The sequence below is a fragment of the Narcine bancroftii genome, chromosome 2 (genome assembly GCF_036971445.1).
Source record: "Narcine bancroftii isolate sNarBan1 chromosome 2, sNarBan1.hap1, whole genome shotgun sequence".
Taxonomy (NCBI): domain Eukaryota; kingdom Metazoa; phylum Chordata; class Chondrichthyes; order Torpediniformes; family Narcinidae; genus Narcine; species Narcine bancroftii.
The window spans coordinates 320,291,456-320,318,810 of record NC_091470.1 but is presented as its reverse complement, the minus strand read 5'-3'; the positions used below and the strand labels follow the sequence as shown (position 1 = coordinate 320,318,810).

The 27,355-nt window shown below is 40.5% G+C and overlaps 1 protein-coding gene across 3 annotated transcripts in view; it reads left to right on the top strand.

Moving 5' to 3' along the window:
* Positions 1–4,553: 4,553 nt before the first annotated feature.
* plekhf2 (pleckstrin homology domain containing, family F (with FYVE domain) member 2) overlaps positions 4,554–27,355 on the top strand; it is a 38,517-nt gene continuing 15,715 nt past the window's right edge. For 2 of the 3 annotated variants that reach the window (XM_069921815.1, XM_069921814.1), the window contains exon 1: positions 4,554–4,774. The gene's annotated coding sequence lies outside the window, so the exon portion shown is untranslated. Of the gene's footprint in view, positions 4,775–23,151; positions 23,611–27,355 lie in introns of all 3 variants that reach the window. The other variant, XM_069921816.1, reaches the window with a different exon arrangement.

Genomic DNA, 27,355 nt, shown 5'->3' with positions numbered 1-27,355 from the left:
TCCCATACAAGAGAGTGACCTTGGCTGCATAGAAAAAGTTCCACTGATTGGCTGAATAGTTCTACTTAGTGGCAGAGTTCTTATCATACAGATTTAGAACGGAAACAAACACAGATGGTAGTGTCTGCTAATCTCTGTTTTAAAACCATGGTCATCTTTAACCAGAAAAGTGTTAAGTGAACTTGTTTTAAAAACCACATTCCTAAGAGGGAAAGTAATTTACTTACAATACTGAGTAGAAAAGAACACATAACTCAATGTGTTTAATTGTGTGCTGTTTGTCCAATCAAATGCAAATAAATCATGTATAGTATTAGCCCAACGCCTATCTCAATTATGAGTTGTAGTCCAACTGGCAGGGCTAAAAATGTAACTTTCCTAGCAAAGGTAAAGCTATACAGCATGGAAACATGTCCTTCATCCCATCTGGTCCTTGCCTATTTGCCTGTGTTTGACCTATACCTTTGAAATATTCCAAATATTTTGTTAAAAAGATTACTTTTAGTAAGAATTTTTAAAAAAAATTGCAGGAGGAAAGGGCTTTTGTCAGGTTGTAAAAGGCAATGTAGTGTGGTTGGTTCTTGTTCCCTGTATTTTTCTTGACATTCTTGCACGGTGAAAATCATGTCCACTGTGCCTCTATATGGACAGAATTCATACTGTGATTCAAAAAGCAGCTCTTCAGCCAATGGGAATAAGAAGAGGAAGAGTCTAGTGATGATTTTCCATTTGTCAGGTAGGAAGAAGATCTCTTTGCATTTATTGTAGTTGCACTTGTTTCCCTCAGAGGTGCCATAAATGACGGTCAAAATTATGGCATGGTGCCAGTTCCCTGATGCATCCTCTTCCCAAATGTGGATTATGAGATGACTGAAGCTTTTCAATAGCTTCATTGGGGATGCAATCCATTCTCAAAGTTGTTAAAACACATAGCTGAGATTAAGAAAATTGTTAAGATGTATCAATGTCTTCCTGATTTTTTTTTTGATGTGGTAACAAGGAGGCCCAATTAATTGAAAACATGAATTTTAGTAAGGCTGAGACTAGAACCAAATACACTTACAGATATTATAACCTGGAATACACGGTTATTGTAGTAAAATGGTGCTAATGTCTTCTGCAATGTGATTGAATGACAGAACAAGCAAAAAGGACAAAATGGTCTGCTCTTAGAGGCCCATGTTGTCACAATCGCTCCACAGCAGATGCAGTATTATTGGTTCTCCCCTCAGCTCTGGATTACTTCAAAAACAGCAATTCATACATATGGCTGCTCTTCATTGACTACAGCTCGGCCTTCAATATCATTATTCCTTCAGTGCTGGTCAAGAAACCTCTGTATCCCCCTCTGCAACTGGATCCGTCATCAGAAGGCCACATTCAGTATCAATTGGAAACAATGTCTCCTCCTCACTGATTGTCCCCCAAGGATGCGTGCTTAGCCCACTGCTCTACTCATTATACACCCATGACTGTGTGGCCAGGCACAATTCCAATGCTATCTACAAGTTTGCTGATGACACCACAGTTGTTGGCAGAATCACAAATGCCGATGAGGAAGTGAACAGGAGTTCCCTATTGAATGTGCTGTATTTAGTTTCCAGAGGGCGGAGGCGCCTACTAAAAAAAATGCTAGAGACTTCCATTGTCCATTAGTGTACTGTACCAAGGCCCCACCTACTGCTGTGTTGGATGCGTCTATTGTCAAGGTGGTTGGTGTATTCATTTGTGCATGGACCAGCAATGTTGTCTTCACTAGAGTGTCTTTGGTCAACTGGAATGCTACTGTCGTCTTCTTTGTCCATTCGAGTTCTTTGGCATCGACGAGGGGGTTTCATAATATGAGCTACAGAGGGTAGAAAGCGACGATAGAAATTAACCATCACTACAAATTCCTGGAGTCCTTTGGTCGTATTGGGTCAAAGCTTCCACCTTGCTAGGCAATGGGATGACACCCCAGCTGCTGATCTGATGTCCTAAGAACTTGATAGAGGACTGCCTGAATTTGCATTTGGCAGGTTCCATAGTTAGCCTAAACTCCTGAAGGCAGTGGCAGAGTAAACGCAAATTCTGTAGGTGCTCTTTGTGGAAGTGGCTGGCGATGAGTATGTCATCCAAGTATTCTAAAAGGAAGTCCATGCCACGCCCTACTGCATCCATCAGTTACTGGGATGTTTGTGCAGCATTTATGAGCCCAAAGGTCATTCTCAAAAATTTGAAAGACATTGAACAGTGTTATGATGGTGGTCTTGGGCATATCCTCCAGGTTTACTGGTATTTGGTAGTATCCATGCTCCAAGTCAATTTTAGAAAATATCCTGGCCCCATGAAGATTAGCTGTAAAGACCTGTATAGGGGTACTGGGTAGCAGTTTGCAGTGGTAGCATCTTTGAGAGGCCTGTAATCCCCGCAAGGTCTCCAGCCTCCTGTGGCTTTGGCACCATATCTAGCGGGGAAGCCCATGGGCTATCAAATTTGTGTATGATTCCAAGTTCCTCTATTTTGTGAAACTCTTGTTTTGCAAACCACAACTTTTTGGGCTGCTGGCATCAGGCTCAGGCATGTAGAGGAGTTCCTTGGGTGAGAATGTGCTATGTGTTGCCATGTTTGGGTGTGACAGTGGAGAACTTGGGAGTGACAATGTCCAGAAACTCCACAAGAAGTTTGGTGAATTCGTTGTTCAAGTACTCCAAGGCGTCTAGGTGCGGGTTGGGTAGTTTGACTTTTCCAAGGTGGAAAGTCTGGAATGTTGTGTTGTCTTTTTAAGTCCACCATCAGTGAGTAGACTCTGAGGAAGTCAGCAGCCAGCAACAGTCAGGACACCACAGCAAGAATGAACTTCCATGCGAACTTATTGTCACCGAATTTCAGGGGTATAGTCCATGTGCTGTATGTACGAATCAAACTGTCATGGTGACATAGTCAGCACCAGACCGATTCTTCTGGTACAGGTGTCAAACCTCGAAGGAAGAAGGACACTAACCTCCACACCCATGTTGACTAGAAATTTGCACTGGGAGGGATCGTCTCAGACATAGAATGGGCTGTTACAGTGGCCAGCCGTCGTAGCATTAGTGACACTTGGCCATGGCAGCGGTGAGCTCCATAACCCCAGTGTTGATGGTAAAATCACCAGATGGTTGTCACTGAGTTATGCTTGTCCAAGGGAATGTACTCTTCAAGCCTGGGCCTTTGGGTGTGACTCAGCACTAATTTCTGTAGGCCTTGTGCCTTGCTGTTTCGCGTGCCACAGAATGCCATTGGTCGAGGCTTATCAAAGTCCTCGTCAGTCAACATGAGGCGGAAGTCTTCTGGCATATGCTCTAGAAACAACTGCTCTAAGAGCAAGCAAGGCCTATGGCTGTCTGCCATTGCCAACATGTTGTCCATTAATTCTGAAGGGGTACAGTCCCCCAGGCCATTGATATGGAGGAGCTATGCAGTTTGCTCGTGCTGTGAGGGACTGTAAATCTGGAGAAGGAGGGCTTTTAGGGTTTCATACTTGCCAAGAGCTGGTGGGTCCCAAAATAAATTGATGTGCTGCGTCCTGCGGTCAAGGGCACTTACCACATGACAGCACTTAGTGGCGTCCACTTCTATCTTACGAATGTGGAACTGTGCTTCAGGCTGCCCGAACCAAACTTCAGGTTGAGTGATCCAAAAGACAGGCAGTATGAGCAAAACCACTGCGCTGACCACATTGGGTCCAAAATCCATTTGGGCCTATCGGGGTCACCAATGTAGCAACTACGTCGCAGGACAAAATGAAGAAAGAGAAAATGATCAGAAGTAGTCAAGTCGAAGTTCCGTAAAAGTCGTTTACCCAGTCACACGCAGCTTTTTAAAACCCCGCACGTTCCAAATGACGTCATCACATTGTGCCAACATGCTATTACTCGGAACCTCTCAAACTGGTTTGATTAAGCCTCTGGTGGGCCGCTACAGCATCATCAATCAATTCACAATCAGGCTTTTAATAGCTAAAGACAGGAACACTATCAAACAACCCCTCCACCTCCTTGACTGATTAGAGCGAAAGGAAAGAGGCAGCTTGCAAGAGGCTATGGGTAGGATCGGTCTCGAGAGGTGTGTCCAGTGGTGGTTGACCACAATTGCAGATTTTCGGTCAGCTGGGTAGGAAAGTGGCATATGGAGTTCCATTCATGATGCTTTCATAGATGCATCCAAGAATACTGTCAGCTCCACGTGTGGACTGGCAACTGCAGTCGTATGCTGAGAAATCTCAGATTCTCTGCACATAAACTTTGGTATTCCCCAGCCCACTTTTTAATGTGAGATGGTGTTTAACTTTAACACCTCCTTCTGTAAATTCGGTACGTACTTAAAATGCTCAATCCTCTTAATACCATTGTTGGTAGTTTCCTTTTTTAAAATGTATTTTGCCTGGTTACGTTTCCATGAATGGTGCCTGACAGTGAAGAATTCACGGTGAAACCCTGTGGTTTCCCAGCGTTGGGGAACAGTGGTTGGGTTGAATGACGCACCCCCTCACGTGATGCGAGAGGATTCCCTCCAGCAGCCGTCCTTCAGGCGACGCCGTTACGTCCGTGGGCAAGGAATTGTGCGTGCGTGACGTTGTGAGCGTCGCGGAAGCGCCGGCCATCCTGATGCCGATCCTCGTCGCCATGTTTCTGATCCATCCGGGAAAGGGAAGAAAGTAGCGAGGAACGGCAAGCGCCCAGGCGACTTCAGAAAGCCCCGGAGCACTCGGGCAGATTCAATTGATTAAAAGCACCGCCTGGCGAAGTCAATGGTAAGTTCGCGAGAGGCCGCCAAGGTCCCTGGAAGTTCGGGTCCCGCGGCGGCGGCGGCCGCTGGTTGAAGATCGAAGTGTTGCCCGCGTCTGTGGCCACCGAGGGAGAACGCGGCTGCTCTGCTCCAGCGTTCACAGTCTGTGGCTGAAGGAGGGGGGGCCAAACCCCGCGTGTGGTCCGACCGCGTAGATAAGATCGCGGGCGGAGTGGGGCCGTCCCCGCGAGTCGGGTTGGGTTGGCGAGGTGGGGGTGGGGGTAGAGAGGATGGCCCCCCGCTCGGTGGAGTTCTCGGGACGGATGGGGCTTGGGGGGGGGCGGTCCCTAGAACTTTTTTGTTGATGAAGTTTTACCAGCGACGTTGATTTGCCGCTTCTACTTTTTTAAAAATGAGATCGCATGCGTTAACTTTTTAAAAAAAAAATCCACAGTGTTTCTGGGCGTGAGCTCTCATTCCGATTCACTGCACAAGTTGTCACACATTGGAATTGTTTGTCTTCAGAGCTTATATTTAAGATTCAAATGGATATCCCTTGCCTGGCAGTTTTTAAGATTATTTAACAGACTCACAGTTTAAATGGCATTCGAAGCAAGATTCCACATCTTGGTCAGGCAAGTAGGAAAAGGCCATGAAGCATCTTGTGCAGTGGTTAAGACTTAAGATGGATAAACTTTGTGTTATTTCTCGGATGCTGGAATAAGGCAGATAATTAAATATTGAATGCCCCATTCCCGTTTAAATGATCTCGGTGGTCAATGATTTCTCCAAAAAACATAATTAGTTGAAATTCATTCATTTGGTAGCATTTCTAATTGTAGTTTTCTGGATTTGTAGCCATACCTTCATCATTTTCTTTTAAACCTCCTTAAAAACTCAACAAGGCTCGTGGGGCACGACCTCACAAAGCCACGGTGATTATCCCGGAGAAGACTTCTCGAAATGATTATAAATCCTGCCCTTAAGAATCCTTGCCCATCGTTTGCGCACCACGAATGGAAGACCCTCCGGTCTATAGTTCTCCCTATGACCTTTTTAACTAAGGCACTGGTGTCACTCGGGGTGGCGGACCAGAGAGAGGAGGTGACCCTAAAATAATTGTCTCTGAAAAACTTTTGTGCAGAGTTTCAGCAGAAATATCCCTAGAGTTGTAACAACAAAAACAATGTTTTGTAGGCCAAGTTAACATATATCAATACACTTACAAGGCTAAAACTGCTAATTTATTTCTTGAATCTTCTAATACATCCTGGTCAGACATACATTATGACCCAATTGCAATGATGCTTCAAATCACATGGTTTTGTCTGGACAAAGCACACGCTGTTGTTTTCATTGCTGCTGGTGTTTTTATAGTCGTTACTTTTGTCAAATTTTCTGGTGTCTTAGCTACAATATTGTGGTAATTAGTATTTGTGAACCTAAATTGATAACTTGTTTGAGAATGAAGTAGTTAATGAAAGTAAAAGGAGGAAAAATCAAAAAAGGTTTCTGCTCAGTTACTAATAATGTAATTCAATCAAAAAAGATTTTACAAAACAATCTAGGAAATATTACATTTAAGCAATGTACAACAATTTTTATCATGTTCCTATATTTTTATAATTATATATTCACTTTAACCACATGAAACTTTGTAAATGTAAATACATTTGGGCTGTGCGTATGATATTAAAGGTGTAATTTTAATTTTTTCTAGTTGTTTATCTCACTACTATTGCCATTCATTCAATGATATACAGGAATTACATTAATACAAAAAAATACTAAGGGGGAAAGACACCACGAGTTAACGCACTGGGTGACCCCATCCCAAGTGACACTGCACCCTATTTACCATTCTCCAATCCTCCAGCACCTCCCCTGTTGCCAAGGAGGATGCATGATCCAAAGGTAGAGAAATCCATAAATACAAGGTTTGTATTTATTCTGTTGAATTTTGACCCATTTCAGTCTTAAACAGCTTGAGATTTCCTGACGTCTAACGACTCATTCAGGGAAAACATCTCTTTATCTACCCTGTTGAGCCAACGAAGGATTGTATTTTAATGAGGGTAAACAAGAAAATGTGTGCAGATCATGGGGTATAGTGCAGTACTCAAAAGTGCTGGAGAAACTCAGCAGGTCATGCTGAATCCATGGAAGTAGAAGATAGTCCATGGGTTAAGGAACACAGGATAACAGTTAAGAAGTAGATACAGGTGGAGAAATAGAGTTATGGGGAGAGGGAAGAGGTATAAAAGATAGCTCTCTAGGTAGGAAAGGGAAGGAGATGGGGAGCTGGAGGAAGGAAGACTCAGATGAGACTTGAAGAGAGAGAGGTAAGGGAGAAACAAGCAGAGGGGGTTATTAGAAATTGGAAGTCAATATTAATGCCATCTGGTTGGAGTATGCCAAGACTGAATACAAGGTGTTGTTCTTCCAATTTCCATGTGGCCTCAGTTTGGCAGTGGTGTGGAATTAATGGTTAGCTACTGAGAGGTCTTTGCTATTGCAGCGGACTGAGCAGAAGTGCTCAACAAAACTATCTTCAGTCTGTGTCAGGACTCCACAATGTAAAGGAGGCTGCATCAGAAGCACTGGATGCAGTAACTAATATGTGCAGATTCATAAGTGAAGTGTTGCTTCATTTGGAAGGATGGGGCTCAGAGTGTGTGGAAAAGATTGCAAGTGACCTGTAAGGGTGATAGTTCATCCCAGCAGCAGCATGACAGTGGACTCTCATTTATGGGCTGCACATAGTCAGATATCCAGAACTGCTGGAAGACCATCAACTTGGGGAAAGACACACTTTAGTCTTCCCAAAACTTGCTGATCTTTCAGCATCTGGAGTTATTGGTGCAAGAATGCTGCTGATTGGCGCATTCCAGACTGCAGGAATACTTGCTGAGGGACACACTGAGGCTTGGCACAAGCCAATGGGAGGTGCTGTAGGAAAGGACCACAGTCCAGACCAGCCATTCTCAACCTTTATTTGACTATGGCTCCCATCAGACTCTGCTCAAAGTGTATGGGCTCCCTTTCCTTCCATACCTCGAGGAAGAGTTCAGGCCGGAAATGCCAATTATATAGCACAGAGTTGGCCTTAGTAAATATATACTTTGACAGAATATAGATATGTTTTTGGGAGAAAGATTGGGCAGGTTTTAGTGTAGGTCAGATACAAACACTTTAAAACAGATCTTATTTAAAATACTGGAGCTCTGCCCCATGCTAGACATGTCGGGGCCAACAGTCTTTGCAGAAGCTTTGGAGAATGCCCAAGAGACTTCACTAATGGATTGTTGTTTACAAAAATGCAACAGATGAAAGAGCTTGTCGCAGCCACAGATTGTCTGCAGTGGAACTTGCTGTTTTAAGAGGGTCATGTGGTTTTGTAAGCAGAGAGAGTCAGAGGCTTTCTGTCAGAGAAAGAGAGAGATCAGTTCTACAGTGTTGTTACAGTCAGCAACCGCAGCTGGGACTGGAACAGGGCAAGCCGGCTAGTTTGTGAAAAACCCCATTTTGGAAGACGGGTTGAGAGTGCTTAGTTCAGCCTGGTCAAAGCCCTTGTGGCTCATACAAGAGGAGAGGACTGGCTGTCTAATGTTTCACTTGAAATAAGAGAAACAGAAAAGGCACTCTGTGGTGACCTGAAAGAAAGAGAACCCTAAGGGAATGAGTTTAATCAGCAAGACACTGGAGTGGCTGATTAAAAAGGAATCAGTTGTGGGTGTCCTGGAACAACAAATCTCTCTCTGAAAACTGATAAGAACCTTCCTGAGCAGTAACTATTCACCTATCAAGCACCAAAGCCTGGTGAACTTTATAAATGTTAAATTCTGTGCACAGTATAAGAATTGTCTGCAACCAGTGAACTTGGAGGAATGAGAAGTGAGATTGGACTGTGAACCAAAGAACTTTTCTGAACTTATCCACACATTACATACATGTTCGCCTAGAATTAGAAGGGGGTTAAGTTAGGTTAGTTAAATCTAGTGATAAGTTAAAGTGTGATTCTGTTTTCATGTTTAAAGATAATTAAAAGCAACTTTTGTTTAAGTAACCATTTGTCTTGGTGAATATCTATTGCTGCTGGGTTTTGGGGTCCTCTGGGCTCGTAACAATACACTGACTTTGGAAACTCCGCCATTCTAATTCCCCTTGACCTTAGAGCAGCATTTGATACAGTGGATCACGCTACTTTAATAGATCGCCTCCTGCAGAGGGTTGGTGTTAACAGCACAACCCTAGGACTTTCTCAATCAACATGGGAAAATTTTCATCCTCGTCCGCTACCCTTTCATTTGGGGACCCAAAAGGGTCTATTCTGGGCCCCATTCTCTTTTTATTATACATGCTTCCCCTTGGCCATTATCATCCAAAAATGTGCATCTCCTTCCCCTGCTATGCTGATGACACCCAGCTCTGTCTCCCCTGAAGCCCAATGGCTTCATCGACTGTCTGAAGGACATAAAGTGCTGGATGGCTCAAAACTTCCTGCAGCTAAAAGAAGGCAAATCTGAGATCATTCTTTTTGGGGGAGGGGGGGTGCTCCCCACTCCACTCCACCAAAATTATCGCCATTACCCTTGGCTATCTAGCGACCCTCATTAAACCATATGTCAAATCTCTTGGTGTGATATTTGATTCCACCTTCAAGCTTGACAAGTCAATGCAATAGTAAAAGCCAGCTTTTTCCAGCTCCCACTATTGCCAAAATCAAATCATTCCTATCACTGAAAGACCTTGAACGTTATCCACACCCTCATTTACTCTAACTCTCTTTACACGGGAATTAGTCAGTCATCATTATCCCGTCTGCAACTGATTCAGAATGCGGCAGCAAAGCTCCTGACGGGAGCCAAGAAGAGGGACCATGTCACCCCTATTCTTGCCTCCCTTCATTGGTTGCCATTATGGCTCAGGATAGATTTTAAAGTTCTCCAATTTGTTTACAAAGCCATTAATGCACTAGCCCCCTCCTACATCACTGATCTCCTAATGCCCTACTCAACTTCAGATCAGCCTATTTAAGACGTTTGGTTGTCCTATCCTCAAATCGCAAACTTGAGAGATCACGTCTTCGATAACAGCCCCCAAACTGTAGAACAATACAGTTGCCTTGGAATGGAAGGCCTTATGGGAGCAGATGCAGTGAAGATGGAGGCAGGGTGTGAAGTATCATCAAGGTAGATAGTGTGTCTCCTGAATTAGAGATTGAGAGAGTTGAGAGAGAAGGACCATATGAAATTGAGGTCAGGTTGGAAGTTGGCAGCAAAGTGGATAAAGGTAACAAGTTCATCATGGGTGCAGGAGGCAGCACCAGTAGGCATCACTGTAACTGAGGAAGGGCTGAGGAGTCTTGCCTGCTTTAGCTTGCAACATGGATTTCTCCACAAATCCAACGAGAATACAAACATAGCTGGGACTCGTGCAAGTTTATTTGATGAGCCTTGTATGTGACTGCTCTTTGCAAAACTATTGTTTGCTATTGATTGTACAATTCAGATAAGCATCAGATATACTGTAGACTTTATCAGATACTGAGTATGAGAAAAGGTTACATTGTGTTGAGTGATAGTCTCCTTGAGTAAAGCATTGTTACAAAATAAACCTGAGGTTTGTTAACTGCACTGATGTTCTAACAATTTTTGGCAGATGATTCAAGATTCTTAATTTTCGATCAAATAAGCTTGAGGAAAAATCACTTTACCTGGAGGCCTGTGGAGATGAAATTTATAATTGTGATTCAATGATTCAAGTAGTTTATTGTGTGCAGTTCTGGTTACCTAACTTTAGGAAATCATTATTTTGCTGGAAAAGGTGCAGTAAAGATTCACAAGAATGTCACTGGGGCTGTTAGGCTTTTGAATTATAAGGAATAGGGAAGAAGATTTTTTTCCTTGCAGCATTGGAAGCTGAGAGGGTGTTATAGATGTTTTTAAAATCAAGAATGGCACAGCTAGGGTAAATGGTTATTATTGTTTTCCAAAGGTAGGGCAATCTAAAACTAAAGAGCAAGGGTTTGAGGTGAGAGGGGAAAGATTTAAAAGGGACTTGAGGGACACCTTTTCCATACAGAGTGGTGAATATATGGAACAAGCTGCTTGAGGAGGAGCTAGAGTCAAATATAGTTATAAATGTTTAAAAAAAAATTTGGACATGTCCATGGGTGAGAATGATTTGAAGACCAATGGGCCAAAGCAGGCAAACGGGATTTGACTTGAAGGGTCTATTTCTGTGCTACAAAACTATGCAACTCTGATTTTTAGATTCAACTTTTTATATTTAGTGTGTACACCATGTTTTTGAATTCTAAAAATAAAAAATGGATATTGCGCAAATTGTATTAATTTTAGAAAACAAGCTGTTTAGACAGACCCACAAAATTAAATGAAAATGCCATAGCTAAGCATGTATAAATCATAACCTTAAACAATGATTGAGGTTAACCAGTTTGTCTCGCATGAGGGTTAATAATTTTGCAGGATATCTTTAAGGAATGCATTCAAAGGAAGAAAATGCACTGTGCACCTTCAGAACAAATGGTGATTATCAGCTTGTGGGGGGTCTTCTATATTACTGTTTTCAATGTAATTATGGTATTAGATGGTAGCACGATTAGTGTAGCTGTTAGCACAACGCTATTACAGTGTCAGCAACCCAGGTTTGAATCCAGTGCTGTCTGTAAGGAGTTTGTACATTGTCCTCGTGTCTACATGGGTTTCCTCCAGGTGCTCCCACTGTTCAAAAGTATGGGGGGGGGGGTTATCGGTCATTTGGCTGTAATTGGGCGGCACAGACTTGTGGGCCAAAAGGGCCTGTTAGATGTATCATTCCATGTCAGCAATTGAATTATGAAGGAATGATGATGTATATCCGTTGTGACAGCATGTGACTTAGAGGCAATAATTATCCCATGACCTTGTGGAAAAGATGTTTTATTGAAAAATGTACAGATAGTGTTCCAGTTATTGTCATAGTAGGAATTGGAATCAAATGGCCAGCTGAAATCATAATATTGTTGCTATTTAATTGTTAAATTCCACTCTCGTACATTATGGGGATGTTTTGAAGGATTGCAAAGATACTTGCTTGACTATATTAGCCTCTGCACTACTTTTGTAGCTGTATTTCTGAATGGTTTCATGGTACCATCTCTTTCTTAGATGATGATTCCCCACCATCAAGCTGATAATCACTTTGTAATTTGGTCAAAACCAAAAGTGATCTGAACAACTGTCCAACTGAGACCTAGTTCCAACCAACATATGTTAATCAGATAGAGGAGAAATGATCAGGACCAAAAGATCAAGGGACAGTGATAATGCAGATTGATAAAACTCCATTTTAAAAGTTGGGTGTTTTCACTTTTTGATTTCTTTCATCCCTCTGCAGTTTATTTCAGTGGTACAAGGCTTATCTGTATGTCAGAATAGGTTAGAATTGCTCATGTGTCAGGTATTCAAATTTCATGTTTTAGAACCATAGCTATAAATAACAAATAAGATCTGGAGTGAAACTTTAAATTTAGACTTGTCTAAATGTGTAAAGTGTCCTTAAATTTAGCTATTTCTCTGGCATAATTCTTCACATACTATACATTTGTTAATTGTTGGAGAGGGCTTAAATTATCATTGCACTGTCAGTCTCCCTTATAAAACAACTTTATACCTCAACTTAAAAAAAAAACTGATAAAGCTGCTAATTTGCAGCTCCAATCTTGACCTCAGTTGCTTACTTTGCAGTGTTGTGCTATGTGTGGATTTCCTCCCACATCCTAAAAATGCTAGATGCTAGTTGCTAGATTAATTATCACTGCAAATTGTCCTTTGATTGTTCACTTGGTTATGTGCTGAGCGAGTTCATGGTACTGTCGTGAGAATAAAATAGACCTTTGGATCCACTAACTCCATGCTGACCATCAAGCACCCGTTTCTGTGTTGTGTGGACTTTACTAACCTACCTATAAATTAATTGATTCATAGAAATGTTCTAAATCATCAAGGAACAGATAAACAAAATGTCCATCTTGACCACAAAATACTTTGCGGTGAAAAGTACAGGTACTGTATTTGATGGCATATAAGACCCACTTTTTCCCCCCAAAAAATGGCTCAAAAATATCCCCTGGGTCTTGTATGCAAAGTAGAAATTAGAGTGATAATGGTGAGTATCGTCGCTGCGAGGCTCACTAGCATCACCGCCATCCATCACTGGGGGCTGGTGGCAGGCTGTTGGGGAGTGGGGCGGTGATCAATGTGGGGGGACTGATGGCGGGCTGTCGGGAGACTCTTGGTGGCCTGCTCTCCATTCTCACCTTGGTCCCATTGCCCCTCTCTCTCCTGGCAACCCCGCTGTCAGTCTCCACACTGATTCCATCACCCTGCTTCTCCACCCCCACATTCAAATACACCCCCCCCCCCCCCCCCACCTCAACCGGGAGAGAGCCGGGCAGTGGGACCAGCGTGGGGACTGATAGCGGCAGTTTGTTTTAATAAAATGTTTTCTGTTACAGCAAAGTGGCTTTTGTTTTCTCTTCTAAATTAGAGCAGTATTATTATTAAAAAGATTTTTCCTCTTGTCCTAGTTGCATGTTTTGTCCATTTTTTCATATTTTAATAACATTAAATGCTTACCCATAAATACACTAAAACAAATTCTTAATATTCCCTGCTGAAATGGTTGAGGGGGGAGGGTTCTTGCATTTAATGGAGAGTTTTTTGTGATTCAGGATTGTTACAACAATACTTTGAAGTATAAAATATTTAATGAAAAAAGAATTGGACATCCAGTTTGTGCTTCGCAATAGCAAAGTGAAAGCAGTATTGCAATAATGAAAGATACTTCTGATTTCAGTTAGTGAACTAACTTTTTTTTATCAAAAGGCTGCACAAAATGACCTCACGTTTACTGTACAACTTAGAATGTTTCCGAAATATTTCACCATTGGCCAAGTGATTAAAGATGTTCAGAATGTTTTGTGTAAGTCATAAAATCTTAGGTGATTAGACATACTGGTTTTGTAAGATTGCAGAAGTTGTTGGCTTCCCAACTCTAGTGATCTGAGTTTGACCTTAATCACTTGTGCTCTCTGAATGGAATTGAACTTTTCTCTCTGTTTTCCCTGAATGCTTGTTTTCCAACACTTTCCTGCTACTATGTGTGAGTGAGCAGAAAATTTGATGGGGGAGGAAGGATTGATGGGGAAGGAATTAATAAGCATGTTAAAGAGTATATGTTACGTTACTGGAAAACAGGTGGGAGAATAGAATTGATGGAAATGTTGTCACATATTCTAGAAGTCAGAATGGCCCCCATGTTGTAAGAAAATGAGATTTAAAAAAGAAATATTCAAGGTAAAAGTTGATGCCCATTTTGAAATGATAGCTTCAAATCCTGATTTGTAATTGAATCTGCATTAACTTCCTTCCACTGTGTGGTCAGAGGGAAAATATCCTCTGTTACAATCTGTGTGAAATGAACTATCAACATCCTTGACACACTATGAAGCACTGTCCATCATAGTAGGGTACTTCAATGAAGCTAACCTCAAGTATACTACCAAGATACCACCAGCATATCTTGTATATCCTGCCTCACCAACCCTCTCAACCATTGCAACTCCACTGTAAAGCTTCATCTCCCACCTGCAATTTGGCAAATCAGACCAGCGATCTGTGTTTCTCCCAACTGTTCAGAAGCAGGAACTGGTGGTAAGAGCCGTACCTTGGTGGTCCAAGAAAATGGATGGCATCCAGTATATGGAGGGCTGGATGCGAAAGAGGACAATGCATTTCCCAACTGGAAACCATGGGTGAATGGAGAAGTCAACTTACTACTGAAATCCAGGTCTTGCGTATGCAAGTATAGGTCGAGAAAGATGTTCTGATTGAATTTCAATTGGATTATGAATAAAGTATATTTTGACACAAAAGCAATCAAAAAACCCAATTGGAAGGGTTTTAACTGGGCCATCTGAATGAAATGAAAAGTGAAAATCTGTAGTCAAGACACAAAAATGCTAGAGGAACTCAGCAGGTCTCCCAGGCTCCAGAGAAGGAAAAGATGGAGAACCAACATTTTGGGCTTGAGCCCTTCTTCAAGCATGAAACTTATATATATTTACTTTCTTTGGACACTGAGAGACCTGTTGAGCCACTCCAGCAATTTTGTTTTACTTGGGCCATCTGAATGAACTTGGTTTCAACAAGAGTTAATTTAAGGATTAAAGTGATTCCTCAACCTTGACTGCAGCAATGGATTGCATATTTTCTGTGTAGAATGAGACCTTGCTAATCATTCAGGTAATTTTCCATAAATCTTCGTCCACGAAGCCAAGCCAAAGAAAGAAGATGGGGGAAAAGACATTTAATATTAACATGAAGTTCTTCCCATGCAGTTAGTTTGGATGTATAGGTCTGTGGAGATGAAAACTTTCAAAATAAAACAAAATCCAGCTGAGGAACTGACTTGGTCTGGATGAGGCAAGTGATTGTGTGCTTTTTCTTTGTAGGTCCTGTTTATTTATGTTATTACTCCTTGATAAATAACTTTCTTGGCAGTTTCATTTAGTGGTTGGAAACCTTTTTTTACTGAAATGGTTGCAGTATGAAGGCTGAATTGGCTGGATGGAAGCATTTGGAATCTGGTGGCAGAGTTTTGCAAAATCTGGTCCAGTCCTGTGGGTGACCAGAATAATCTTTGGCAGAGAAATGACTGCAAATATCCCAAGGTTGACATTCTTTGTTGTTGTCATAGCAGTTGCATTTTTTTAAATGTTTCTGACATTTGGAAGTATTCAAAACCTGCTAAAATTAAAATACCAAGTGTTAAATAATAAAAAAAATTTCAGTACTTCTCAGCAATCAAAACATTAAGAAAGTCAAACAGCAAAACTATTAATCTGATGTATTTAGGACTTTACCAGATGGTGGATTTTCTGGACTATTTGATATTCATCCAATACTCTAACAAGCTTTAAAAATATTGCACAGAATAAAATTGCCAGTCAACATGGGTTCAAAGTGAGCATAGGAACTGAAATCTTGATGAGGAAATCCTCAGAAAACTATGACTTGGACCTAAAATCTCCATTAAAATGGGTTCATGGAACCAAGTTCAGTTTGTAGCTGTTTTCGCTTCATAATTGCTACAGAAATAATCAGAATATTCATGCTGTGCGATTGGGTCCATGTAGATTCCAGCAAAGAAGATACTGTATCTGAGAAATGGCTGGCAAAGTTTGATTAACGAAGGATTTCTGTGGAGCTGTTGACATTTCCCAGTTAGCTCTGTTTTTTTTTTGTGTGTTGATAAGCATCCTTAACTTTTTCCAATATAAAACACCTTGAAAAGATTTAAATACAGGTAAACAAAAAAAAAATACAGGTGGTGGGGTCTAAAACAGAACGTAAATATGCAGGAAAAACTCAGCAGTTGATGCTTTGGGCCTGTGTCAATCCGGAATATAGTTCCCGCCATAATGTTTGGGACAAAGACTCTTTTTGTCTTTATTTGCCTCTGTGCTCCACAGTTTTAAATTTGTTATCAAGCAATTCACATGTGATTAATGTTTTATTCATTTTTTTCCTGTAATGATGCAAATAATTAAATAAAATGTATTTAAAAAATGTAATTAAGTGCACATTTCAGATTTTATATAAGGTTATTTGTATACATTTTGGTTTGACCATGTAGAAATTACAGTAGTTTTTATACATGGTTCTCCTCATTTCAGGGCACTATAATATTTGGGACATAGGAGTGGTATGTATATTAAAGTAGTCATGTTTAGTACTTTATTGCATATCCCTTGCATGCATGGCTGCTTGAAGTCTGTAATTCATAGACATCACCAGGGTCTGAGTATCCTCTGGTGATGCTCTGTCAGGCCCCTTTTGCAGCCATCTTCAGCTCCTGCTTGCTTTGGGGGCTTGACCCCTTAAGTCTTCTCTCCAGCATATGGAAGGCATGCTCAAATGGATTTAGATTGGGTGACTGTCTTGGCCATTAAAGAATTTTCCTGTTTTTAGCTCTGGTAAAGCTCCTTTATTGGTTATGCAATATGTTTGGAATCATTGTTTGCTGCAGGATAAAGCCTCGTCCAATGAGTGGAGGCATTTGCTCAAATTTGAGCAGATAAGGTGTTGCTATACAGCTCAGAATTCATTTTGCTACTGCCATCAGCAGTTACATCATCGATGAAAATATGTATTTCAATACCTGTGGCAGCCATACATGTCCAGGCCATAACATCCCCACCACCATGTTTCACAGATGTGGTGGTATGAACATAGAACTCTACTGCACTGTACAGGTCTTTCAGTCCTTGATGTTGGGCTGATCCATATATTCCATTACTTTTTAAAAAAAAAAGTACTAAACTCTTCCTCTCTGTAACTCTCTATTTATCTTCTATCCATGTGCCTGGCTAAGTGTCTCTTAAACCCCCCCCTAATGTTTCAGCCTCCACCACCATCCCTGGCAAGACATTCCAGACACCCATAACTCTCTGCGTTTTTCTATATCTTTTTGGGAAACGGGCACTGGCTGTTAACCCTATCTATGTCTCATGTAATCTTGTAGACCTCTATCCTTTTGTCCTTCTACTCTCCAAAGAGAAAAATCCCAGCTATGTTAACCTTGCTTCATATGACTTATTTTCCAATCCAGGTAACATCTTGGTAAATCTCTGAACCCTCTCCATTAGCTTCCACATCCTCCTTCTGACCAGAACTGAACACAACACAAGAGTGGTCTCACCTGAGAATTGCAGATTTGCAACGTGACCTCTGCTCTTGAACTCAATACCCCTATTAATGAAGCCCAGCATCCCATCGGCTTTCTTAATTATCCTATCAACTTATGTGGCAATCTTGAGGCTTGTATGGATTTGGACCCCAAAATCCCTCTGTTCATCCACACTCTTAAGTAACCAACTATTAACCCTATACTCAGCCTTCTGGTTTGTCCATCTAAAATAAATCACTTCACACTTATCTGCCACTTCTAGGCCCAACTCTGCTTCCTGTCTATATCCTTTTGTAACCTTCAACAACCTTCAGCTCCATCCACAACTCCTCTAACCTTCGTGTCATCTGCAAACTTACTGACCCATCCTTCTACCTCTTCATCCAGGTCATTTGTAAAAATCACAAAGAACAGGGGCCCCAGAGCAGATTCTTGTGGTACTCCACTAGACACTGACTTCCAGGCAGAATACTTTTCTTCCACCACTACTGTTTTCGATCCGCAAGCCAATTTTTTATCCACAGGGTTCCATGGATCTCATGGGGAACCTTATCAAATGCCTTGCTAAATTCCATATAGACCACATCTACTGCCTTACCCTCATCAATTTATTTTATTATCTCCTCAAAAAACTCAATTCGGCTTGTGAGGCACAAGCCATGCTGACTATCCTTGAGTAGATTATACTTCTCCAAATGCTCATAGAGGGACTATCCCATTTTAGAAAACTTGTCAGTGGAGGGAAGATCCCATTTTAGAAAACTAGTCAGTGGAGGGAAGATCCCATATTAGAAAACTGTTGTCAGTGGAGGGAAGATCCCATATTAGAAAACTGTTGTCAGTGGAGGGAAGATCCCATTTTAGAAAACTGTTGTCAGTGGAGGGAAGATCCCATATTAGAAAACTGTTGTCAGTGGAGGGAAGATCCCATATTAGAAAACTGTTGTCAGTGGAGGGAAGATCCCATTTTAGAAAACTGTTGTCAGTGGAGGGAAGATCCCATTTTAGAAAACTGTTGTCAGTGGAGGGAAGATCCCATATTAGAAAACTGTTGTCAGTGGAGGGAAGATCCCATATTAGAAAACTGTTGTCAGTGGAGGGAAGATCCCATTTTAGAAAACTGTTGTCAGTGGAGGGAAGATCCCATATTAGAAAACTGTTGTCAGTGGAGGGAAGATCCCATTTTAGAAAACTGTTGTCAGTGGAGGGAAGATCCCATATTAGAAAACTGTTGTCAGTGGAGGGAAGATCCCATATTAGAAAACTGTTGTCAGTGGAGGGAAGATCCCATATTAGAAAATTGTTGTCGATGGAAGGAAGATCCCATTTTAGAAAACTGTTGTCGGTGGAGGGAAGATCCCATATTAGAAAACTGTTGTCGGTGGAGGAAAGATCCCATATTAGAAAACTGTTGTCAATGGAGGGAAGATCCCATTTTAGAAAACTGTTGTCAATGGAGGGAAGATCCCATTTTAGAAAACTGTTGTCAATGGAGGGAAGATCCCATTTTAGAAAACTGTTGTCAATGGAGGGAAGATCCCATTTTAGAAAACTGTTGTCAGTGGAGGGAAGATCCCATTTTAGAAAACTGTTGTCAGTGGAGGGAAGATCCCATATTAGAAAACTGTTGTCAGTGGAGGGAAGATCCCATATTAGAAAACAGTTGTTCAGGATTTTGTCCATTGTTAAAGGAATAAACCTATTTTGAGCTAGAGGTGTTTTAGGAGCTAGGCCACACTCCTCCTTAATGATGTTCCAAACCATTGATTTTGGGTGATGTTTTTTCATGTTCTAGTCTTGTTTTTCAGCCTCATAACGGCTTCTTTGACTTTTATTGGCACAACTCTGGTCCTCGTGTTGAAAAATGGCAACTACAGACTCCAAAAATGATCAAAAGCTCTCTTCTATCTGCACCAACGAAGCAATTAAACATACCTGAGTAATCACAAACACCTGTGAAGCCAAATGTCCCAAACTTTATGATCCCCTGAAATGGGGGAACTATTTGCTATAATTTCTGCATGGTCAAACCAAAATGCATACAAGTAATCTGGAAATAAAATCTAGAATGTGCACTTCAGTCACATGTGAATTGTTTGATTATAAATTTAAGACTGTGGAGCACAGGAGCAAAAAAAGGGGGGAGGGGAGGGAAGCATCTTTGTACCAAATATTATGGAGGGCACTGTAAATGAATTTAAATATAACTACCTGGTACTTGAAGAATCACTAGAGTCGTAATGCTTTCTCTGCCTGCATATTCTTAATGGCCTTTTAACTAATAGTAAATTGAGATACTCAGAACCAGCAAGGAAGTGTATTACAGTGACTTGGGAATCAGATAAACATTTCACTCTTGACTAACCATTCTCTTAAATTGAATTCTGTTTGTTGCAGAATCTTGACTTGTGCAGCATAAATAAGTTCATGCTGTGTTGAAGAACCTACTGGCAATTCCCCAGTTAAATGTCAACAATACAGCATATGGAACAAGAAAAATAATGAAATTGGAACAAAAGGAAGTACATTACCTAAGACACCTTTGGTTCAAAATAATCTTATACTTTTTAACTAAAGAGGAGCAGTTTTTAAATGTTTGGTTTCATAAAGGTATTAAAAATGTAGAAGATTGTTATGAACAAGGTCAATTGATGTCATTTCAACAATTAAGAAATAACTTGGGAATACACTTTTTTGCTCTCTTCAATTGAGAGGATACTTGTGGGAAAAATTGGGTTCAACAATGTACTTACTTGCTTGTCATGAGTTGGACATTCTCATTAGGAGAGATTATGCTAAGAAATTTATTTTGGCAATATACCTTTTATTAGAAGCAGAGAGTTCATAAATCTAGACAGAAATGCGAGGTAGACTTAAACATTACAATCGATGAGAAAAGATGGGCAGATCTTTGTCACGACTGTATAACAAATATTAGGTATAGTGTAGCTGAATCCAATTATTTACATCAATTATGTTTAATGCAGGAACAATTGCATAAAATAATCGTATTTATCTGATAAATTTTTCAGATGTGATGAAGAAAGAGGAACTTTTTTATTTTCTACTTGGTCATGTTCTTAGTACTTTCTGGGTGGATTTAGGAAAGTTTTTAGAATAGATTATTGGTATTATATTTCCACAAAATCCAGATTTTTTAAAAAATTGAGGAACATAGAAGGAACAAGACCTAAATTACAATTATAATTTTATCAAGTGAAATTTATTAAAATAGCATTAGCGGTGGCAAGGAAGTGTATTACAGTGACTTGGAAATCAGATAAACATTTAGGTGTGGAAAGATGGAACACAGAAATTCAAAGTTGTATACCTTTGGAGAAAATTACATACAACTTAAGAAATAAATTTTTATTTTTACAAATTTGGAGCCAGTACGTGCCAATTTTAGGGATAAATATATAAAAATGTATTTTCGGCCTCTTTAATAATCTTCTTCCCTAAAATGGCTATATAAATACTGTAAGATCCCAATGTGTGAGCCGATCCTCTGTGCAGTCAAGAACAATATTATCTTTTCCTTCTTCTTCCTTAAATTTTTTTCATATAACTATTATATGCATTTCCATTATTTTTTTTAAGTGGGGTGGTGGTTTAAACCATCAAGCAATCATTGTAATTTCAAACATTTTAAATAAAATATTTTTTAAAAATACATCATATGGAAATATTCTTTCACAAAATGCAGTTTACTTGCGTGGTAAAGCTATCTCCCTCCCCCCCAAATGCATATGATTAAATCTGCAGAAAGTCAGGATATAAATGTTTTTGTCTCTGATATTTCCAATGCTTTTTGTAGGAGTAGTTTATATAGCGCATTTAACACAATGCAAATTGATCTAATGCGCTGAACATTGTAAGGTAAAACATCATGAGATGGGAATGTGTAGGGAGTTACCCTGTACAAGGCTGTAACAAGAAGGGGAGGTGTCCTTGTACTCCTGTTAGGTAAAACATCATGAGATGGGAATGTACGGGGCAGTAACAAGATGTGAATGCATCCTTGTACTTACAAGATAAGAGAGACATTGATGGATTGAGAGGCAGGAAGCTAGCAGGGAAAGGATAGCAACAGTTTTAGTCATTGGACAAGTAATGATATGATGATGTTCTAAGCACATATCCAAGGGTATAAAAAATCACCATTTTGCTGATAACGGCAGAATGCATTCTCCGACTAACATGGTTAGTCGCAAGTGTTACAATCCGGTAATAAAGAACAAAGAACCCTGATTTCGACTCAGTCTGGTGTTTGTCTCACTCATTCATGAACAAAGCAGACCTAACAACATACAATGAGAAATAAATTGGTTACTATCTAAATGGCAGAAAACACTGGCACAGCCATCTATTTGCATAGACTATCCAGCTGAGAACATTAATTATTAAAACCCTAACCTGTTCCTCCCAATCCCAGCAATGAACAACTTCCCAATTTCAGAAGAACAGCAGAGCAGCAAATACCAGACTTCAAAGAACAAGCAGTGGACACAAATCAGCCTGTTGGCAATTTGCTTGGATGTTACGAAAAGTCCAACTGGAACCATATTAGGGATGGATTACTGGCATTGGCAGGACTCAGATGTTAAAGTCTACCAGCTTCAAAAGGGAAACCACCAACCAAGTCTGTTTCTCCAGGTGGCACAGTAACAGTTTGCCTCAAAGCTCCCCCGGCCTCAGACGATCCAAACACCTTGAGGCCTCAGGTCGATATCGACCACAACCAACATCTCCTTTGGGATTTCTTGGGGCCAACATTATGCCACCGCTCTGCCATGCCACACTATTTCCATGACCATTGAAGCAGGCACTACTGGAAGGCCGAGGGTACATTGCCTCGCTACCCTGCAGCTTGGTTTCTTCAGTAGGCCACATTCCACAACCGTTGAGGTGTAAGCCTTGTGGCTTTGCCTCAGCAACCTGCTTGTTGTTTGGAGACCCAGGTTGCAGTTCCACACTCGGGTTTGTGCATGACATGTCTATTTGTTGGTTACTGCAGTTGCACCGCCATCTTAAATATGCACCCCAGTGTTCTGAGTGAATCAGTTTAGACCAGCAGTCCCCAAATCTTTTGGACCCCTTCATGCAATCCTTGGTACCTTATTGACCTCCAGGCATAGAATCCTTGGAGGGGTGGTGGCAGCACTAGACATGGGTGGGGTAGCGGCAGCGTTGGACATATACCTCCTTCCTGGCTCTGGCAGTCCTTCGCTCTCTACTATTAAGAGGCGGAAGCCAAATATAACATAGAGGCCACCAAGTCAGATCTTGCGAGAAGTTGTCCACCTGTGCCATTGGCGCTATTTTTAAAAGTTTGAATCGACACCACTCCTAGAACTGTGTTCTCTCACCTTTAATATTATAGCATTAATGCCTTATTAAACTGGGCTTTTCCTAGAAGCAGCATTGATGTTTGCATTTTAAATGTTTACAGTTAGGCTAAGCTTTGGAGTCAAAATAATTTGCCGAAAACATTCTATTTATCGCTACAATAGTGTGCTCTTGCTAGGATGGAAAGCATCTTTTTCAAACTTGAGGTGTGTAGAAAAAACAAAAGTTATCTTTAAAATGCTATATGTAATGTTCTGAATCTGTTCTACTGTAACTTGTACTTCATTTGCAAAAAAGGTGATAAATGTCCATGGCTTAATGGTGGATGGGTCACGTCTCCAGAATGGAGGACCATCGCCTTCCCAAGATCGTGTTATATGGCGAGCTCTCCACTGGCCACCGTGACAGAGGTGCACCAAAGAAAAGGTACAAGGACTGCCTAAAGAAATCTCTTGGTGTCTGCCACATTGACCACCGCCAGTGGGCTGATAACGCCTCAAACCGTGCATCTTGGCGCCTCACAGTTTGGCGGGCAGCAACCTCCTTTGAAGAAGACCGCAGAGCCCACCTCACTGACAAAAGGCAAAGGAGGAAAAACCCAACCCCAACCAACCAATTTTCCCTTGCAACCGCTGCAACTGCGTCTGCCTGTCCCGCATCGGACTTGTCAGCCACAAACGAGCCTGCAGCTGACGTGGACTTTTTACCCCCTCCATAAATCTTCGTCCGCGAAGCCAAGCCAAAGAAAGAAGAATGGTAACATTCTTTATTAGTTGTAGTAGAGATGGGTTACCTTCCATTTTAGAAAATAGGGCACAACATCTAGCCAGATTCTGTGGTATGAAAGTGGTACTGTACTATTACAAGTGCTATGTCTGATAAAGTTCGAAGTTCTGATTTACATCAAACAATCCTGAGGTTTTTTTTTCCTGAGAGCCAGGCAGAATTTCTCATCGGTATTGCAAAAAACTGTACTCAATATGAGACAAGTATGCAAAAGAGAAATGTAAACAAACTTTGCAATACAGAAAATAAATATTTTCTAATAAATGATTCCCAGTTTGTTGTTTAGGCATCTTATGGTGAAGGGGTAACAAATGTTAAATTGTTTTCTCGTAAGACTATTTTAAAGTAGAAATAAATTATTTTGATGTCTGAATACTTATCACTGAATCTCGAATTACTGGAGAGAATTCTGGGAGATGGATATGCACAGATTGACAAGGGCTGATGTGGGATAATCAGCATAGTTTTTTTAAAGTGAGAAGTCATGTCTCACGTATCTAATTGGTTTTTGAAGACATGGCCAAGAATATTAACAAGGGCAGTAGATTTATATATAGATTTCAGCAAGGTATTTGATAAGGTTCTGCACGGTAAGCTGCTCTGGAAGGTAGATATGATAGTATCCAAGGAGATATTGTTCAATGGATAGAAAATTGGCATCATGGAAGAAAGCAGAAGGAGATGGTGAAAGGTTGTGTTTCAAATGGGAGGCCTGTGATTAGTACTGTATGTCAGAGAGTTCATTGCTTGGCTTATTATTGCTTATCATCTATATCAATGGTTTAGATAAAAATACGTGCATGGCATATTTAGCAAGTTTGCACATTGCGCTGAAGTGTCTGATATTGTGGATGGTGAAGACGGTTACCAAAGGTTGCAGTTGAATCTTTATCGGGTGGGTACAGGAGAGGTGGTAGAGGTTGGTGAATGATTCTCTGAGAGTAGAAATTCCTCAAATTTGACCTAAATGGTCTGCTCTGCTGAAATTTTTTTCTTCTTCATTCCTCCATTCTAGAAACTCTAACCAAGGGAAATATCAAAAATGTCTACTGAGGCAACAACTCGGAATCTTGAATTGCAATAAAATTACTTCAAGACAAATCAGCACAATTTTTCCACACAAGACAAAGCCTTTGTTCTGAGAAATAATAAAGTGAAGTCTGTTCTGCTTTCAATGCAAATTTTTCCTTTAAATTGGAGACCAAAACAGTTTTAATACTCTAGATTTGGTTTCAACATTGTTCTGTGCAATTGTAGTAAGATTTCTGTACTTTTGTCATTCTAAGAATGAAGTACAATGCATCCACTGTCTTTTAGAATCTTGGATGCAAACCAACAAGTGCTAGAGCTTTTGTCACCATCAGTTTAGTGATTGTGTTAAATTTTTCCTCACTTTTTGCTTTAACTCTACTATATTTGGAAACTCTCGTAACTTCCTCAAGTCAACATAAATGTGGTGTTTATGGTAATGCCATTGCCTTATTTTAGTCCTTAATGTACTAACAGCTCCATATTATGCCACAGGTAGAAGTCATTTGGCCCATCAGGTCCATGCTCATTCCCAGTTGAGGAATACTCTCAATCTCTTCTCTTCCCCCCCCCCCCCCCCCCCCCCCTCACCATCCACCTCATCTGTTTTTTTTGTAACTCTGTAAAACACAGAAATGCTGGAGGAACTCAGCAAATTTCTCAGCATCCATCGGAGGTAAAGATATATAACTGACATTTCAGGCCTGAGTCCTTCTTCAAGTTACCTTTTGGATTCAACCTCAACCATAGATAGATCCCTTATTCAGAAGCTTAAAGATATAGATCTTTGAGGTTTATGAAAAATTTCTGTAACTAACGTTCCAGTCTTGAAAAGCGCTTTAAAAATTTATGGGATAATTTGGTTAAAGTCAGAAATCTGTAATTAACAGAGAATATTTTGTTTTTATACAGCTGCTGCATTCCAAGAAATTATTCTCAATTTCCTGGAAAGCAGTCTGTGTAAAAAGATTGGAACAGGAATAAGGGCTCATTCCTGTTCCAACATTTTTACCTCCAAGACCCCTAGTTATTTTCACAGATTGCCTGCAGTCTAAACTGAACTGCAGGCAATTAGTGAACGACGTGCTAATGAATAGGACATACAGCCTCCTAAAATACCATACTTTAGGTATTCTGTCGAAACTCACAGTGTGATACAGTTGTTTGGAATTTTGGTCATTTCTCTGTGAACGGCCATTCCTGGAAGGTAGGGAGACACTTCAGAACAGGAAAATCACGCAAGTCCTATGTTTTTTTTTAAAAATTTGAAGATAGCCGAGAACATTGAGAAGGCAGTTACAAAAGTGCATGTGATATCCAATATAAGTTTATCTGTTGATTGAAGAAAGGTGCAACACTGAGCCTGGCATGATGGAAAGGTCCTTGCTTTTATCGAAAAGCAGTTTATTTCAATCCATGTGATTGACTTTTCAGTTTCAGACTGTTACTTTGGACCTTGGTTTGTGATAGTAAACTTTCAACATCATGTGATTATTTCTTTCTAAAGGATACTTTACCATGTGACCACTAATTAATTTCCATACACATTTCTAAGAAGCACTTTAAAATGAGTTCCTGAAGATTACCTCTGCCAATGTGATTTTTCTATTCAAATCCTAAATTGCCTATTTTTAGAGTCCCATATTCCATGAGGGTACTCTGTTCCACAAGTAACCATTATCAGCGGAATTTGGCTGTCGCTGCTAATTAATTTTTAAAATGCAAATTACAAATTGATGTCAGTTCTTAATGTTCTGAACCAGAATTTTTTCTCACTACTACTCCTCCCTCTTATCATTTTACCTATTCTTCTCAAATTTGGATTCACCTTACAGATACGCTACTCCATCTTTTAAAGTCCATTTGATTCAGTACATTTTATATGTGCGCTCCGGTTCATTTGCTTTTGTTTTGAATCCTTTGTAAATTCAGAGCCTTTAATTGTGACTTAACTTTGATCCAAGTTCCTGGTGCGCTTGACTTTGTATGCTTCCACACGCTCGCCCTAACCTGCATAATATGTCCTTTGTCTTTAATTCTCAAAATTACTCTAATGGGGCTAGTCATTCTGTTTGCAGGGATGGTGCAAATGAAGACTGTTGCTGCAGGATGGTTCTCATGTGCACCAACCCCTTCATTTCCCCCCCCCCCTTCCCTCCCTGATGCCAGTGCCTCATGAATTGATAAGCATCTTTCACTCATCACTCTATATGCCATGCTTTGACACATTGTGATGTGATACTACACTAATTTCACAAAAGGTTTGGTTAATCAGAGATTTCTGACTTTAATCAAATTATCCCATAAATTTTTAAAGTGCTTTTCAAGACTGGAACGTTAGTTACAGAAATGCAAACGTTTTCAGGAGTTAAATGATGGGGGTAGCAGTGAGTTAACGTTGAAGACAGCATGACCTGCTGAATTTCTCTAGCTTTTGTGTGTGGCACTACAATCGCAGCATCTGCAGACTTCCTGGTCTCAAAAATAAACTATTTGCATGTACCTCCCTGCGGTAATCAAACAGATGCATATTTTAGAATACAACTGTTGGTTCACACTTGGATGCCAGTAGATTTGCTTTGGAAGCTTGTCACGTTGTTTGATAAAATATATTGCACCCATTGATACTTTAAGGCATTCAAATCTATTGATGTGGAACATTCTGATATATGCTATTGCAAAAATG